Source organism: Vidua chalybeata, chromosome 11, assembly GCF_026979565.1.
Source record: "Vidua chalybeata isolate OUT-0048 chromosome 11, bVidCha1 merged haplotype, whole genome shotgun sequence".
Lineage (NCBI taxonomy): Eukaryota > Metazoa > Chordata > Aves > Passeriformes > Viduidae > Vidua > Vidua chalybeata.
In genome coordinates, this window is record NC_071540.1 from 3,526,334 (window position 1) to 3,545,759 (window position 19,426).

Consider the following 19,426-nt stretch of genomic DNA (forward strand, 5'->3'; position numbering starts at 1 on the left):
AAGAAAAGTATCTGATTGGTACTCTTCACTTTAATATTATCAAGACCATCTTGATAACTCTTTTTTTTCCCAAGGGCCTGGAGTGCCAGGACAAGGGGGAATGCCTTCAAACTGACAGAAAGCAGGTTCAGATGGGATCTTGGGAATTAGGAATTGTTCCCTGGGAGGGTGGGCAGGCCCTGGCACAGGGTGCCCAGAGCAGCTGGGGCTGCCCCTGGATCCCTGGCAGTGCCCAAGGCCAGGCTGGACACTGGGGCTGGGAGCAGCCTGGGACAGTGGGAGGTGTCCCTGCCATGGCTGGGGTGGCACTGGATGGGCTTTGAGGTCCCTTCCAACTGAAACTCTTCTTTTCTTTTCTTTTCTTTTCTTTTCTTTTCTTTTCTTTTCTTTTCTTTTCTTTTCTTTTCTTTTCTTTTCTTTTCTTTTCTTTTCTTTTCTTTTCTTTTCTTTTCTTTTCTTTTCTTTTCTTTTCTTTTCTTTTCTTTTCTTTTCTTTTCTTTTCTTTTCTTTTTTCTTTTCTTTTCTTTTCTCTTTTCTTTTTCCCTTTCCCTTTCCCTTTCCCTTTCCCTTTCCCTTTCCCTTTTCCATTTCCATTTCCATTCCACTACATAACATCCATATGAGAGAAAGATGTGTTGCTACAAGGCCACGCAAAATTAAAAGTGTAACATATTAACATATTTACCACCCCAAACAAGAGCTACACATTGTGCTTTGGACTCTGAACTCCTTTTTCACCCACAAAAACCTTGCACAGACATGAGAACACTTCCCACAGAAGGATATTTTCCTTTTAAGATATCGTTCTGCCCACATATAGTTATAATTCTCCAGGTTTGAAAATACCAATTATTTATTATTAATGTGCATGTTTCTTCTGCTTGGAAATCTGTGCAACGAAATTCCTTAGAATCTAGATGTGAGTATCAGCATAAATCATAGTGAGTGTTGATGTGTCCTAACACTTACAAGCAAGTTGAATTCTCCAATAAATCCACTCACTCCCTCACCTCTTCAAGGTGGCCCTAAACCAGCTGCCATCATCACAGCACCTGGAAGGGCAGATAAGCAGCTCTGTTTGTGACACTGCAGCCAGCAGCTTTCTCCAGGAACCTGAATCTGTCACTTCAGCCAAACATCCATCTTCTTTCCACTTCTTAACTTCCTACCCCCAAGCAATGCTGCAAACACGGCAGCCTGGACTGGGACTTGTTGTCCTGCAGCCTGGCCTGGCTGGAAATGGAGCAGCTCAAAGAAAAGAGCAGAACTGATCCATCCCAAGAATGCAGTAGGGTAAACACATACAAACATAAATCTATGTTTACTGTACAGAATTATAGAAGATTTTTTAAAAATATGTCAAATTCTATGTGATGCAGCCAGTGGAAGATGCATGTATATTGTAATTATTTTCTCAAAAGACTCATGATTATTTAAATGGCATAGGATTCATCACTAAGTGATATTCCCAGAATGAAAATACTATTTATCAGAATAATAATAATCTTTCTAGAAATATCAGTACAATAGAGAGTTTGTACCAAATCAAAATAATTTAAAAATTAATGCATCTGGTGCTGAAAAGTTTGAAGTTAAAGGGAACTGTTCCCTGAGGTCAAGGTCAAGGCATGCTGTTGAGGACACTTAGTACCATTTGAAGAGCACCTGATACTGACTATTATCAAAAACTGGTCTAGGCAGATTTACAAAACTTCATTCCTTCACATTTTTCATTCCTTTGAGTGGCATTTCTGGTACAGTCCCTTCTGGTTCCAAAATAACAAGAATTTTCCTCATTTAAGGTCTTGCTAGAGAAATGACTTAATAAAAAACACTTCATGTTTCCTATGCCTTTGAAGACATGGAGAAATGTGTTGAGAACTGGATACAGAAAGATTTTACTTCCTTGTTGAGGCTGGTGCCTAATCAATATTTGACAGGTTCCTTTCCACAGAAGTTTTAAAGTTTTCTGTGTAAGTTTTAGCAATTTCTTTCAAGGCCAGTGTCCCTGCCCATGGGAGAGGGTGAAATGGGATGATCTTTGAGGTCCCTTCCAGCCCAAACCAGTATGTGAATCTACAATGCAAGATGAAGGAATTGAACCTTTTCTGGGGGAAGATTATTTTAATTTCATATCAAATTTAAAATAATGCTTGAAAAATATAGAATGAAAACTTTCAGCGTGTAAAATTACAGATCCATGCCAACTTGCATGAATCCCATAGTCCAGTTGCATTTACATTCTTTATCTTTTATGTCTGTTTAAAAAGGACCTTTTGGATAACCCACAGCTGCAGAAATGGCAAGAGCATTTGGAAATGTATATGTGACAATCAAAATAATAATAAATGAGGTTCAATTTGGCCAAGTACTGGTCCTGTTATTAGAACAAAGAACTCCTGAAGTTAGGACAGCCTTGGATGTGTATGTGGGGTCTTTATATCAAAATGACTTGGAAGCACCCAAAACATTAAGTTGAGATCCCCAAGGAGATTTCCAGAAATAGAAGCAACCAATATTTATTCACCGAGCTACTTATTTTCCATGAAGCAAATGAATACCTCAGTTTAAATAAAAGGCCCATGAAGAGTTGCTTGGCAAGCTGCTGTCAAGAGAGGGAATTTCTGACCTGGAGACGGGAGGAGTGCTCTCTGTAGGCATTAAAGGCACAACATTTGTCATGGAAAGGTAGCAGGCAAAATTACACCACACACAGTCTAGGTTAGTTTGCCTCTTCTGCCCCTGCATGTCTCAAAGATTCTTTATAAAGGCATTTTTCTCACAGGAAATCTGAAAACTGAAGCCTGCTCAGTAAGTTTCTTGCCTTCTGTGATTGCTTGGCTCTCATTGCAATTCAGGCAACTAGTGTTTCACACCTACCATTTTTTTAATGCTACTCTTAAAATCCCTATCAACAATCATTTTGTGGCTTTGCTAATCACTGTTCTAATGGCTGCATTCACCTTAGAGGTGGCTGGATTTCTGTAATGCTGGAATCAGTCTTCCTTTGGTGCATTCACAAAGCAAAAACCTCTCAAAATAGTCAAAACAAAAGAGACATAAAACTGGAGGCAGATTTTAATCTCTGTAAAATAAATTCTCAAAGTATTTTAATTCTTGTCATTCTACAAAGCACAAGACCAGCACAATTACAACAGTTTAATGTACAGAAGACCTGGAATACAGTCTGCGTCAAGAATTTCTTGTGATTCACCTAATTGGGATTTGGAGTGCTTAATCCTATTTCTACTACCCTGATATTCCTATCAGCTGTGTTCTCCATTTTATTTGCTTCCCAGGAATGCAAAGCATTCTTAGTAGCTGTTTCACAGAAACTCTTGCTGCTCCACTGTCTCACAACAAGAAGTATTTTTGACAAAACCCTGTTGTGAACAAGAAAAGCATTTACCCCCAGATCCAGATGATCAAACTCACGGGAAGACATGAGTTATTCTCTTCAGTATATTTGCCTTCCTCTGTTCAGTCTTTCTGTGAGGTGTTATTTTTGATAATATTCTCATGTTCAGGTTATGGGAATTTGTACTTTGGCTCATTTCTGAAAACAGAAGTTGCATGAGGGCTTGAGGGAGCCTGAGCCATGCTAAGGTGAATGACCATTTGACCTCTGATTTACGCTGTGAGAAACAGGAACATTTTTTCAGGTAATCCCTTAGTCTTATTTTCCTATTATGCTTCCACAAATCTTTGCAATAGCTTTTCTAAAGATGAAACACTATGCAGCTTCTGTTGAGATAATAATAGGAGGTTTGCACACCATGGCCAGTGGAAACATCATCAACCCACATATCAGCTCTGCAATGTTTTTACTGAAATTGTCTGCAGCTGGGTTATTGGACTGCAATTTATTTTCACAAGCCATCATTTCAGGCAGTTTCAGATGGCTTTTAATGCACATTAGTGACTTTGCCCTGTGTTAATTGCAGGTATTATATTTATTTCTTTTATTTCTATGCTGCTATTCCCAGCAGGTTGGAGGGGACACCACAGGATCACACCCTAGATAAGGCTGGGAGGGACCTCTGGAGATTCTCTAAACCCTCCTGCCCAGACCAGAGTCAGACAGAGCAGGTTGCTCACAGCTGCTTTCAAGTCAGGTTTTTGGTGTCTCCAAGGATGGAGAGCCCAAAATCCCTTCGCACAACCTATTGCAGGTTTGGTTGTCCCCATAGTGGAAAGGTTTTTCCTTATGTATTAATGGAATTTCCTGCATTTCAGATTGCTGAGATTACCTCTTCTCCTTTCACTCCATACCACTGAGAAGGGTTTGGCTCCATCTTCCTTCCTACCCCCACTGGGTATTTACACATTCCTGCAATGTTCACAATTGCCATCAGCAAAGGATAAAATGGAAGGAAAAAAATAACTGGAATTTCAGTTGCTTTAGCCTCTTCCTGCTTCATTGATTTGTTTTACTTCTTAGGGAACAATTTTACATAGCAGTACTGGCTGCAGACCTGAAACAGGCTGGAGTCTCCTCTGGGCTGAAGGAGAATAACAATTCCTCCTCTCCTATCCTGTGGAATAAACACAGTTGTAACACAGATTGAATTAACCTCTGAGAATAAAGGCAGAGTTCCACTCTTTATGCCTTTATGGCAATGAGAAGTTCATATGCTCCTTCTCACCAAGTTGACAGAATGCAAAAATAAGAGGAGCTGCAATTTCCCCTCTGCACAAGGAAGATTCTGACAACAAAATAACACCTTCCATGAATTTTCAAATTTTCTATTAGAATAATATATTTAAATTCAATTTATAAATGAGTTAAAATAGCAAAAAGGCAGAGAAAGTATTGGTACCAGAAAATAAGGAATGGAGAAGGAACTTCAGGTATTTTAGCAGCTTGCTCACTGTCCTCTACTCCCACAGTGTGATGAGGGAGAAAATAGGAAGAACTAGGTTGGGAAGACTTGTGGGTCAAAATAAAGACAAGGAAATCACTTATCAAGTACCCCTGAGAGGAAAACAAATTCTCACCCTGAAGCTTCTCTTTTCCAGGCTGAACAATCCCAGCTGTGCCAGCCTTTCCTCCCAGCAGAGCTGCTCCATCCCTCTGCTCATCCTGGTGCCTCCTCTGCAAATCTTATGCAAGAACAGGAAGGGTCTTGGTGGATAAAACCAGGAATATTCACCTCTTGTTACAGGGGCCAAGCCTGGCCAAGTTGTGTGATTTGCAGAACCCTGAGCTACTTAACAAAATTATTTTCCTTTACTCTTCTGACAAGTCTCTGCCTGTACTATCTACTTCAGTTGTTTTGCAGAAATGCAGCAGCTCAGGGTCACTAGAAGAAGCAGGACAAGACCAGAAATGACCTCAAAGCTGTATTTTACAGGCTGCAAGGAAAGCAGAGAGTGTGTATCCGAAACCCTGAAAATTTCACATAATGACTTAAAGTTCTACTGCAAGCCTGCATTTTAAAAGACTGAAAAAAATCCCTGCTTTGGCATATAACACTAAAACTTTGAATTTCAGCATTTCTTCAAAGGCATTCACACTTATAACAGGAAATAAATCTGTGCATATTTAGTGAGCATTTATAGCAAGAGTCATCACTTCTGTTCTCTGTATCATCACAATATTCATTACAATGAATTTTAGTCTAGACAGTTTTTTTTTCCTCATGATTAAAAATGTTTATTCATAAAATAATTTAGTTTCACATTTGAGAACTTTGTATAATTCATTTGCATTAAATAACAGTTTTAGTGGCTTTAAGAGACTACTTATTTTCTGTATACACATCTCTTACAAAAGGACTTGAATATTTAGGTAGCTATCATTTATAGCTGCTACCACCTTGGATTTCAGTGTAATTTATCAGGCTTTGTAAAAGTATTTCTGAAATACCTTGATTAAACAAACATTCCATTGCTAGATTAATCAGAGCTTTCATAATATTTCCACAGAATATTTATTTGAATTACGACTGGTTTTAACTAAGGTAACTTCATGATCAAGGACTGCAATAGGCATTTAATAAAACAATCAAATACTTGACTGCTTTTTCTCTGCACTTAGACATTATTGCAGCTCCTGCTGACTAGATTAGAAGTGGTGTTAAAGAAGATTTCGATTAATGAAACAACATGTAAAGTCATGGGAGAATATATTAATAGAAAAATCACACAGTTATCACATAATCTGTTCTTGTGCTTGCCCATTAACACAGATTTATTGTGTCTTTACAGAAATGAATGCAAGTGTGCTTGACTCAAGGCTTGGACCAAAGATTCTTGACATCAACAGAAAACTCTTGCGACTTCAAAGAGCTTTGCAGCAGAGTTTATGTCATCTGTGAAACAAACCTCTCTTACAAAAAGATATTCAGCATCAGCTCTTCTAATTTAGACTCCAACTATTATCCTTCAAAACAGGGTTTTGTGCTAAAAGCAGATCTGATAATTAACTCAATTGGACACCTGAGTGTTTCCAGAGTACTAATGGTCTCTGCCTGTTCAGAACAAGGCTTGAGTCCAGGAGATCCAGAGACAAACCTTTAACACTGCACCAGGAATGAAGTCACAGCCTGTTCCCAATGGGAAGAAACACACCCTGTTGAAGAAATAAACATCCCCCAGAATAAGGGTGCTGTTGCAAAATTTAAATATACACTGACAAAGGAAAACTCCTGGTTTGAAGCAGTTTATACCTAAATTCTTTATGCTAGTTTCCACCTAACAAAGCTCCCCACCCCAATTAAGGTTCTTTTTTAGACCAAAGACAGTGCTTTTGTTAATCTGTAGCAACAGGACATGTTTATAATGGGAAAAAAATCACATGGATTCCATTTTCTTCATGGTGGAAAAAGCCCATTCTTTATTCACATAACTCCTTTTCATACAGTTTTACAGACCTCATGTGTGATTCCAATTGGTCAGGGGCTTTCCTGCCAATTACTTTATTGGTTAATAACAAGTTGTTATCCTGTATTGATTGGTCACTCAAACCCCCATGTGTACATGCAGGAAAAGCTGTTTGTGACAGAGAGTTTTCATTTTTTCTATCTGATTATGTAAAACTAGTCTGTACAGGTGCTGGTTGTTTTCACCCAGGAATATATTGTTATATAAACCAACTGCTCACACCAGGATTGCTTTCACATGGGAACTTGCAAAGTGCTAGCTTGCCTTTGAAGAAATAGCCAGAGAAGGCCTGATCTTATGAGGCCTTTCTTCATAATTTTTCTACTTTATTGCGCCAGTTTATTAGCCCTTATAGATTTGTCATGTGTCCTCTGCTGTCTCAGTGATCCTGGGCAATATGAAATGTTGCTGACAAATAAATTCTGACAGGCAGTGCTGTACAGTGATTCTGACCAGCCCCAGATTTGCCACAAGCTCTGAGGTACAGCCAGCACTGGGCACCCGTTTTTACTGACCCAAAGCAAAGGATGGCCTTTTCTTACTCTTTTTAATACTTACACAGGTTCAGATCACAGAACTCTGCAGTTCTGCTTTATTCAAGTGCTTCTCTTTTTAGGAAAAATTGCCCTGCATGCCATGTAATTGCACTGCTTGGTGTGGCTGAGGAACTGGATTTGGGCTACGAATAGGATACAGTCATCCTGAATATTTTCTCAGTTAATGATCTGTGTTAAAATAAACCTGCAACTTCATCCATTAGCACTTCTCTCTACAGAAGAAGGGAAATGCAATCAAAAGAGAAAAGGAAAAAATTAGTCTTGGCTTCAGGACATCATTGTTTTAGCTTGGAATCAAAATCAGGAAACTATGAACATTCTAGGACTGTAAATCACCTTAAATGGTGAGTAACATCATAGACTTGGGTGTCAATCTTGCTTCATATTTTTATTCCAAAGGCCTTATTTTCAGCAATTCACCTTTGAGTGCCTTAGGTGAAGTGTTCTCAGTGTGAAAGCATTTACCTTTGACCAGATGGAATTGCACACCCATTGTTGTCAGATTTCTCTCATCTTAAACACCACTGTGAAAAGATGGAAAGAGACTGTTCACCATTCAAACTCTCCCATCCACTTCCTTTTGGCTTTCTTAGTTAACTTTGAGGAAGAAAATTGCTTAGCTTATTTTTTAGTAATTTATTTTTTAGTAATTAATTATATACAAGTATTACAGTGGCCTTTTTCTCCTCCTCCCCCCTGCTTAAAAAAAAAAAAAAATAGTGCTGGAAATTACTGCGTGCTTTATTTTTTCCAAGGTACTCATTGTAAATCTTAAATTCATTGATCCCTTCTCCAAGCAGTGTCAAATTGTGACATATTTCTCTATTACTTCCCGTCACTTTTAGTTACAGATAAATATCTCAAGAGCTTGAAACTGATGGTCTTAAAAACCAGATGGGGATCTTTCTGCTAATGGCAGGGTTGTTTGCTCTCACAAAGGCATGAGACAGCCAGGTTTTGGCAAGAAGCTGCCATGTACCCACGGCCTGACTTCAGGAAACTTCTCATTCCAGCCATGCAGGACCCTCCAAAGGCACTGCTGGCAGCACCTGAGCTGGGACCAAGGCCCCTCCACAGCTGCTCCCCACACCCACACCGGTTTTCCTCACCAGCTCAGCCCCAGGATTCCTGTGGCAGAGTCTCAGATGTCCTGGTCCTCAAAATAATTTAATCTTGGTGCAACAACTTAGTAACAAAACCACAGCCTGAGCTGATGCCTTAGTGTTGGTCAGTGCTGGCTGATCCTTAAATGTCTGTTCTGCTGCCACTTTGTCCATCTGAGAGCTGCTCCTGCCTTTCCCTCTCTTCCAGCAGAGTATGGCACAATCCACAAATGGCAGTGCCCAGACAAATACCTGGGGAGCCTGGCCCCAAACTGCTCCACATCTGCCTTTATCCAGAAAGGAGAACAAGACACACTTGCTAGCACAGAGCAGAATCAAGAACATGATATCAAGAGCTGGTGTCCTGGATGGGGGTAGCACAGGTTAGCCAGATTCATTCTGAGTCTGAAGTGAATTTTAAATTAGAGTGAGTGTATATGGATGAAAAATCTCAAAGTCCAGCCCAGATCCAATGAAACCACATAGGCCTCGTTTTCAGTATCTTCCTGCAGCATTTTACAGAATCACAGAATAGCATGTGTTGGATATAAGAATAACCTCAGAGGACTCACCAGGATTATCGAGTCTGACTCCTCTCCCTGCCCAGACTCCCAGCAATCCCCCCTGTGCATCCCTGGTGTCCAAACACTCCTGGAGTTCTGGCAGCCTCGGGGCCGTGCCCATTCCCTGGGGAGCCTGGGCAGTGCCAGCACCCTCTGGGGAAGCAAAACCTTCCCCTGATGTCCAGCTTGACCCTGCTCTGCCCAGCTCCAGCCACTCCCTGGGTGCTGTCCTTGGCCCAGAGCAGAGCTCAGTGCCTGCCCCTCCTCTTCCCCTCACAAGGAAGCTGCAGTCCCTGCTGAGCTCTCCCCTCAGTCTTCTCTTCTCCAGCTGAACAGACCAAGAGCCCTCAGCCACTCCTCACTCAGCTTCCTCTCCAGACCTCTCCCCATCCTCATTCTCCTCTAAGCCAGTTGAAGATGTGGCAGTAGCTGATGGCTTCCTTGCCAGTTGCCCTCTGCAGTTTTCATTATTTGGGCACAGGCCTAAACTGGGGACTATCCACAACAGCTGGGTGAGATCTGGCAAATTTGCACCCAATTCCTGCTGCAGGAGAAGCAGTGCTGGCAGGGAAGAGCAGGTGAGCAGGCTGCCAAAACCACTGATGGTGAAAGGATCACATCGACAGCAAACCTCCTCCTCTTCCTCACCAGAGCCAAACACAAAGCTCAGGGACCAAAAGAAGCAGAATCTTCCCTCAGCAGAGGTTTGGCACCTTCAGACTTTTAAGAAGCTCCAAGTCTGCTTGCATGGAGTTGCTTCAGAGTCCAAGAGTTCTCAGGTGTGCAGGAGAAATGAATCAGGATTTTAGGAAACTGCTCTGCAGTGGGCAGTGTGAAGGGCTGGCAAATGCTTTTATAGAGGCATTTTGTATTGATGCTACAGTTTCTCCCTGACATTTTAATCCACACCCCAGAAAGTGCGAAAAGAGACCTCAATTCCAGCTTGGATCATCTGGCCTGAGCTTCCACATGGATAAGAATGCTGTGATAGTTCTCTATAGCAGCTTAATTTCAAAATCGCTGAAGCCTGAAAGCCTCAAATGAGTTTTCCTTTTCTGAAACAGAAAATAAAACTTCAAGATCCAACTGTTGAAAAGCTTCCCTAAATCTCCTGGGAATCACAGTGCAGTTTTATACAGTAATAACAGCCATCGTACCCATAATTCTTAATTAGAAGAAAGCCTTAACCATATAATATGGAATATGTTTTATGTACAACATTTCTTACTGTTAATCTTAAATTATATTTAAAAATTGCTCTATTACATACAGAGTAGTAAATGTCTTAAAGCACGCACCACATTGATAGTAAATATTGAGTTTGAGGGGTGGAGGAAAAAAATTTGAAGCAACCCTCCCCCTGATGATTTCAAAGACAAGTCATAACTAGAAACTGGAAGGTGCCAACACTATCCAACAGCAAAAAAAGTGATTGGCAAGGTCAGACTATGTCTAGAAGCAGCATTTAAACATGGTCTTTACTGAAACTTGAAAATATTGCTAAGACAAGGGACAACAGGCTATTAAGAAATTAAAAAAGATTAAGTAGAAGAAGGCTCTCCTCACAGGGAGCATGAAAACAAAATTGATTCTGCAATTGACCCAAGATATTTGAATTGACAGAATTAAACTTAGTGTGTCCTCAGGAAAATCATGTAGTATAGTTTTCCAGTATTAGTGTATTGTCCAATTATCCTTCTAAAGATGCATAGATCACCATTTTACCCAAATGCTTTCCAAAAATCTGGTTATCAAAGCCCCATTTATTTTAATTGCTCAACTATCCTAATTCCAACTGGTTGTTTAGGAAAGAGTATATATAAAAAAAGAATAGTTCTCTCTCAACAATTTACATTGAGGGGGTTTCCTCAGCAAGGTGTGGTTTTATTTTCACAGCTCTTGATGGATTTCTTTTCCACATTTCAGAGTCAAAGCAAAATCCAAAGAAATTATTAGCACATCCTGCAGCAAGGGATTCCAGTGCTTAACAAGGTAAATGTTAAATTTTATTATATTTTAAATTAATTTATGAATACCAATGAGGAGTGTTCAGGTCTGTCCCCTCAGTCTGTCTGCATTCAGTCTGTACTTGAAAAAAGAAAATTAATATGCCTTTTTTTTTTTTTTTTTTTTAATTAAGGTTACCCAACTTTGCATGTGTTTAAAAATCTGTTACTGCTGTGCAAGAGTAGGTTCAAGAGTAGGCAAAAAACAACATTTTTGACTTTAACAAAGGGCAACACCTGAACAAGGTGAAAGGGCTGATTTTCAGACTGATTTATGCTTTGGCCTTTAGTTTTGAGAAATTCCTCTGTTATGCCCTGACTTGCCTGAAGATGGTACTGGCATCCCACAGACCTTCCTGCCAGCTCCAAAGCAGCACAGCACAACTCCAACACCTCATCTTGTCATCCTCAGAGCAGAGCTGAAACCAGCTCAGGCAGCTGCTCTGAATATTTTAATCCCGTTTCTTCTCTAATTTACAGTAATTTAAATATAAAATAATAAGTTCTTCATGGTGCATTATTGTGCAAATAGCATTTAATGAACCTATTTTTCTGCAGCTCTAACTTAGCTTTCCAGAGTGAGCATTGCTACAGGTGGGAAAATAATGGGTGTTTTAGTTCTGTATCCAAACCTTCAAAAAAATGAGGAGTGGTTGGTGGATTTTTAGCAGAACTTGAGGATGGAAAGGGAGAGAGAAAATGGTGAGGGGAAAATCATCCCTGCATTGGGGCAACCTGCAACGCATCACTTACCACAAAATAAACTATTTAATGCCAAAAAACTTTGAAAGATGCTGTTTCGAGGAAGAAATTAAGACAAATTGAAAGGGGTATTTTTTCATACAGTATTTCACTTTGAAACAGATGATGAAACACTAACCACTTGCTTGTTTCTGGAGAGGTTTACTAATTTTCTGATAAAAAACCTAAATCCTTCTTATTTAGGAGCAGAAAAACTGAGAGGAGTGATGAAGATCACTGGAAATAGATATATTATATATATGTATCATGCAGGTTATATATAAGTTATGGATTAAAGACATAACTTAGAGTCAGCTGATGTCACTGAGCTTAAATGGCTTTGAATTTCCATTTTTCAGCTTTCATCTTTTCAATCTTTATATGAAATTGATACTTTTAACCTTTATTTCATTATATAATTGGTTGATATGACAACAAAATATGGGCTTGTTTCAGGGCAAAAGAAATCCACAAAAAAAAAAAAAATCCTGAATGTCCTAATCTTCCAATAACGAAATGTAAAGGATTTTTGTTAAACTAAAAAAAGAAAAGGATTTCTATGTGCCAGGCAGCACCCTGGAGTCTAAAGGGAAATCTCTTTTTAATGCCACTTGGAGACAAATGATACAAGGCCTTCAGTGACAGACTGTGTTCACCTTGTGCTGAAAACTGAGAGTGTGAGGCAATGTTCTAATGTCTGCTCAAATGGGTGAACAGATCTGTTTGAATCAAGATGCTTTTTGTGCTGTAAAATGACCCATTTTTTGGTATCAAAGAAGATTTTGTTCATACATGATGCTGAATAGAAAAGCCAAACAAACCAAAAATCCAGCATATTAAGGGATGGGGCAGAGAAGGCAAAATTTTTCCACATTTTAAAAGTTTCTACTCTGGTGGCAATGAAAATTCACCTTGGAAAGAACAACTGGATTAGAACAGAGAAAAGACTCAACTAATCTGATCCAAAACAGCTAGGGGGAAAAAACCCCAAAAACTAAAGTTGATTCTATGGATTACTATTTTCACTGACTTCAGAGACTTCACTGGACACTGAATAGCTCATTTATATAAAATGGCTAGAATTTTCTAAAAAAAAGCAAAAAATACACCATAAATTTTCACAAGGATTCATAGATGTGTGGAACATTTCTTTTCAAAGACTGGACAAGGGGGAATGGCTCCCAGTGCCAGAGGGCAGGGCTGGATGGGATCTTCGCAATTAGGAATTGTTCCCTGTGAGGGTGGGCAGGCCCTGGCACAGGGTGCCCAGAGCAGCTGGGGCTGCCCCTGGATCCCTGGCAGTGCCCAAGGCCAGGCTGGGCACTGGGGCTGGAGCAGCCTGGGACAGTGGGAGGTGTCCCTGCCATGGCAGGGGTGGCACTGGATGGGCTTTAAGGTCCTTTTCAACCCAAACCAGTCTGGGATTCCATGATTGTCTGAAGTCCTGAGAAAGCAGTTGTAGAATCTAAATGTGGATCTTCCAAACTAGGAGTAAAACATAACCAGTGAGCCTTTAAGGGTTGATTTTTGAGTACCATCACACAGAAACACATATAAAACTTTCCTCTTCTGAGGCAACCCCACAGACCAGAAATAAGACCCATACAATTAATTGCACTCCCCAGGAAACTTGGAGGAAGGGTCAAAATGATATTATTTCTCCCAGGTCAGTAGTGAGACATACCATCACAAAAACCAGCCAGAAAACAGACCCTGACCTTTCCCCTAACCCAGCTCTCTGCACCAATTTCCACTTCAGCTCTCTTTTCATAAAGATTAAACAAAAGAACTGGATGGCAACTGCATCTGCTGCCAAACTTGGAGCCCACTACAAGAGTGAGATTACCCCTTAGCTACTGATTAATTAACATCCTTCCCTAGATCATACCAAAGATCTGAAGGACTTCATGCTTCTGCGGTGATAAATTTCTGGAGTTTTGTCCATATTCTCTATTTTCCAGTTCTTCTGTGTTGCTGAAGGAAGCAAAGCTTTTCCATTCGAAGGAAGGACAATGCAAAAGTGGGAACAGCATGGTTTCACTTGTGAACCCAAGTGGGATCCTGAACATTAAAGGTTTTTTGGAAAATGTTCTCTTGGACCAATTATTAATTGCCCAGACTGAATGATCTTTCTAATGATCTTTTTTTTTGTCCAATTGGAAGAATCATTTTACCACAAGAATCTTCCATATTTTCTTCATTTTATGTGACCTGAAATCTGTTCTTCAGCAGAGAACACATTTTCTCTATCACTTACCTATTTTCTTCTTCTTTGTGAAATTATATCTTCTGGTGATAGTTTTGTTTGCTTGCATCTCCTTTGAAATGTGAATTCTTGGTTACGGAGATGGTTGTGATGTAGCTTCAGCTCAGCTTCACTTCATATTTTTCTGAAAGACAGGTAACAGAGTATAATGGGTCAGTGTGAACCACAAAGATAATTAGCTGTTCTATGCAACATGTGCCCAAAAAGTCTTCTCAAAACACTTGTTTGTTTAAAAGATTATTTCAGAGGTTTTGTTATTGCTGCATGCATTTCCCTTCATAGGGATTTCATCTTTTCAAACCATGTGTGATTTAAATGGATTCATTCAGGAAGCATTTCTCTGAGTTATTGATGGCTCTAAATTAATACTATAATAATAGAAATAGCTCTGACCTCCGGTGCTTTTGTGATTTGTCTGGAGGCTCTCCACAGAGGACAGCAGAGAAAGGAGAGCTCTGCTCTTGTTACATTACAAGGACTCCCTTCCCTTCCCTTCCCTTCCCTTCCCTTCCCTTCCCTTCCCTTCCCTTCCCTTCCCTTCCCTTCCCTTCCCTTCCCTTCCCTTCCCTTCCCTTCCCTTCCCTTCCCTTCCCTTCCCTTCCCTTCCCTTCCCTTCCCTTCCCTTCCCTTCCCTTCCCTTCCCTTCCCTTCCCTTCCCTTCCCTTCCCTTCCCTTCCCTTCCCAACACTTCCCAACACTTCCCAACACTTCCCAACACTTCCCAACACTTCCCTTCCCAACACTTCCCAACACTTCCCAACACTTCCCAACACTTCCCTTCCCAACACTTCCCTTCCCAACACTTCCCAACACTTCCCTTCCCAACACTTCCCTTCCCAACACTTCCCAACACTTCCCTTCCCAGCACTTCCCAGCACTTCATATGTTGGATTCCCTTTGGCACTGGGAGTTGCTCCCTCCGCAGCTCTTACACACAACCACACCACTCCAGACCTGTCCTGTTTAGGACTGGGTGCCAGGAAGAGATCGTGGCTTTGCAGGGGCAGAGCACAGTGCAAGACTCAGTGAATGGATGCAGCAGGACACCGTGCACTTCATCCAATTAATTACATTGCACAGTCAGGCACTGATGGAGGCTGAGAGCCAGAACAAGGAGATTCTGAGACCTGCTCTCAAGGAACTGCCAGGGAAGAACACAGATAATTGACATAATTCCTGCTTTCTGGCCACATTTAAGCTGTGTGATGCTCTTATTAAGCTCAGACTTTTTCCTGTTCCTTATTTCTTCAGTGAAAGAAGGTGATAAATTCCTTCTTCAGTAAAGCAGGGGAGTCCACGGGCTCTGAGCAAGGCCAAACAGACTTGTGCACAAGCACAACCTCAAGGTTGGAAAAGCCCTCCCAGGCCATGGAGCCCCAGCTGTGCCCGATGCCCACCCTGTCCCCAGCCCAGAGCACTGAGTGCCACCTCCAGCCCTTCCTGGGACACCTCCAGGGATGGGCACTCCAAACCTCCCTGGGCAGCCCCTGCCAAGGCCTGAGCACCTTCTCAGTGAAAAAAGGAAGTGTGAAGCCTCTCACAACAAAGCATGTACTTTTTCCCAGCTCTCAGATTTCTTTAACTGTTAAATCTATCTCGTCTTGACTGATTTCAGTCCTATTCCCTAACATTCATTTCTATTCCCTGCAATTTCATAGGTGCTCAGTAATTCCCAGTTTCTAACTTCATTATGGGCACCATGGCGTTGAAAGGTTTTGTGTGCACATTTCTTGCTGTGCTGGAAGTGCAGCACAATTTGCACCTGCTTGTACAGTTGACTGAGCACAGAAATCTACTCTCTCTTCTCTTACCTGGAAGCCAAAGCCAACCACTCAGACATGCAAGATGAATCTAAACAAAAGTTCTGGAGTTTCATATCTCTCTAGAAATCCATCCTAACAATTATCCATGGAAGCCAGACTGTAAATGGCTTCCACTTCTTATGGCTATAATTCCTGATTTCAGCCAAGTCAACAGAAGCATTTCTCAGTGATTTTTAATTTGTGTGTAAATTCTAATAGCCAGTTAATTGGCAGCCAGGTTTGTATTTCAGTATTCTTATCTTGGATACTGAAAATATCCAAGACTACAGGATTCCTCTCCATGTTTTTTTAAGGCAATGTAGTTTATTTACATGGTTGAAGTAATGCAGCTGCATCCAGGGATACATTCTAAAAATTCTGCAATCACCAAAACTTGTTTAAAAGAAAGCTATAGCCCACATTTCCTTTACCTTCTTACTAAAAATAACAGTAATATTTTCACTTACAACAGTGCAGAATTTTTGTAGCTTTCATTTTTAAGCTCATCCAGCTCTCACTCTTTACCTTTGTATGTGTTGCACAGTAATATTATTATTCTTGGCTCCGTTTGTAGCTTCATGAAAACTATGCAACCTACTTTAGTATTCTTTGGTCCTTAACAAGAGAGACTGGGAATTGAGGAGTAATCACTAATGGTTATCTTCCTTTCTTATTTAAAAACAATAATGATGTTCACTCATCCTGAACAAGGACTTTAATTAATCATTGTAGTAATGCAGACTGAAGTCCCAGTGTTACTATCACTGACACATAACAGTAAGTCCTGCTCAAATGCTTTTATTCTGTAAAATAAATCTTTGCATCAAGACCCAATGATTTAGTAAAATTAAAATACAGCCCCATTATTCTAGTTCTTACAAAATTTTCAAGCAGGTGTATTATTTTCAGGCAGGTATTGCTGTTATCCTGTGAGAGCTGACAAGTACACTATTTAAAGGGTATGTTTTCAGGCAGTGAATAAATAAATCTATTTTTATATGTATTCTGTCTGTATATTTTCCTTATATATCTATATTTAATTCTTGTATTAAGTGACACATTTCTCCTTCTAGAAGTATTTTCACTCCGTTTTGCAAGGTATATCTAAATTCCACAAAGTGTAGCTTAACCTCCAGGTTTGTTCCTTTGGGTTTAAGATGACCCTGTTTCAATGGGCATGGGAAGAGCCCAACTTTGTGCATTACCTCCCAGACTGGTCCCCTGAGTGACTGAAATACAACCTTCACCTTCTATTTAGATATGGCTACTACCAGCTAATAGCCTAGTTAGATTAAAAGCTACCCAGTGCATCTTTTTCCATGTGAATAATTCAAATGCAATGACCAATTAAATCCTTAAGGGAAGCACACAGCTATTTATGCTGCTGCCTCAGAGTTCCCATCACAGTGGCCACGCACACATCTCCTTCTTCTTTCACATTCCAAAAGATTCCCCCAGGCTGGGAATGCTGCACAAGGAAGTGATGTGCAGCTGAATTCTCTGGAGAGGAGGAATCAGTTGTGCAGGGACTTAAGGAACTCCAGTTTCTAAGGAAGACAGGGAAAACCAAAAGAAATGCATTTCTGCAGCAGCCTGAGATGGAAAGGGCCACATTTCATATGCACTCTGCCCTATTCAGTGCCATACTCTGAAGGCAATGAGTTAGAGAGTGTTACTGGGGTGTTTTGACACCTCTTTAGCTGGACTCCACATATATTTCTTTATATATAAAAGGGATTTGATACTTTTTTTTCCTCAAGCCTTGCCACAGCTACTCAAGGAAAACTTTGGCTAGTATCAACTTTGCTTTCCATCCTAGATTTTCCACAGTTCTGGTCCTGCCAATAGAAGAGTGAGTTGGCAAGGTACAGAGATGACAGTGCTAAAGTGAAAAGTGAAATGAAATGAGAAGAAAAGAAAAAGAAAGGGAAGGGAAGGGAAGGGAAGGGAAGGAAGGGAAGGGAAGGGAAGGGAAGGGAAGGGAAGGGAAGGGAAGGGAAGATAAAGGGAAAGTTCCCAGCTTTCCATTGGGTGATATGGCATTCCAGAGCCAGGGACTGTGCTTTGCATTCCAGGCTGTTGTGGACAAATCTCTTGACCTCTGAGCTCTCACTACCAAATTGGCAATGGTGGATGCTGACTTTTCCCTACCTAGATCATCAAGTCACAAACACAGGTATCAATCAGTGCCTGTTAGACACCTTGGTAATGTAGAAATCAAAGCACTAAGTATTTGTCTAGCTGGGTAGAAACCTGGTATCAAGCTCTCAGCATGAAAATTGAATCTGACTTTTAATGAGGAGATTTGGATAGGTGGTCCAGTTTTGAACTTAAAAACCACTGAGAAACACTTTCCAAGTATATTTTTGTCCTTTTAATTAGAGCCTTTTCTCATTTTTCCAATCCCTTTCAACAGCCCTCTAATATTTTTTCAGCCTTGCCTTTTGAGGGGCAGGCACAAAGTGAGGCAGATCTACTGAACAAGGGCATATCAAAGCCTGAATTTCCCCTGTCGCTTTAACCACATGAAAGCTCTCCAAATGTATTCCCTTGCTCCTCTTAGTGGTTTGTAGAATGAGTTCAGTGGAAGTGAACACTAACATCTTCCTGTTCCATTTGCAGCTGCTGGGAGCTGAAGGATAGCTGTGCTATGGTAATGATTCTATTTGAAAAGGGAATATTTGCCACTGCATTCTTTCTTACAGGGTGGTTGTTTTCTTTTTTTTTTTTTTTTTTTTTTTTTTTAATGTTCTGACTGTGTTCTCAGTTTTGGGGAGGAAAGGGAGGAAATAGAAGAGCACTAGAAAGGGATGATCCCTGCCTCAAAAATTTAAAATCTGATGAGAAAGAAAGAGGACAGAACTAACTGGTGGTCTCAGAGGACAGAGAAAAATTTATGATAGGGTAAGGAGGAAGGAAAGTCTGTGGTTGCTTATTAAATCAACTTTGTCTGGAGCTCTGATGTCCTACATAACTTGTGCTAGTCTTCAGAACTGGAACCAGTAAAGCTCTGCAAGAATCAGAGAATCCCAGACTGGCTTGGGTTGAAAGGCACCTAAAGCTCATCCCATTCCACCCCTGCCACGGGCAGAGACACCTTCCCCTCTCCCAGGTTGCTCCAAGCCCCATCCAGCCTGGCCTTAGAGACTTCCAGGGATCCAGGAGCAAGTCCTATCCTTGTTTCAAATATTCCTGACATGCTCAATGCCTCCCTACAACCCCCTGTAGAAAGCCTCTCTTCACATGATAATCTTCCATACACATAAAGTGATGTAACTGTTTCAGATATGTTTCACAGGTAAAGCCATGAAAGCAATAAAACAGTGCAGAAAAAGGCTCCCAAAGCTGACAGAAAATTGGGGTTATTTGCTGGATGCTGCACATATACTGCTCTGGTGCCTCTCTAGGCTATAGAAGCTGCTGCTTACTCACAAGTATGGAATGCTTATGCAAGAATGCACCAGCACTCCCAGACAAGATGCAAAGTGTTCCTCAGAACAGCT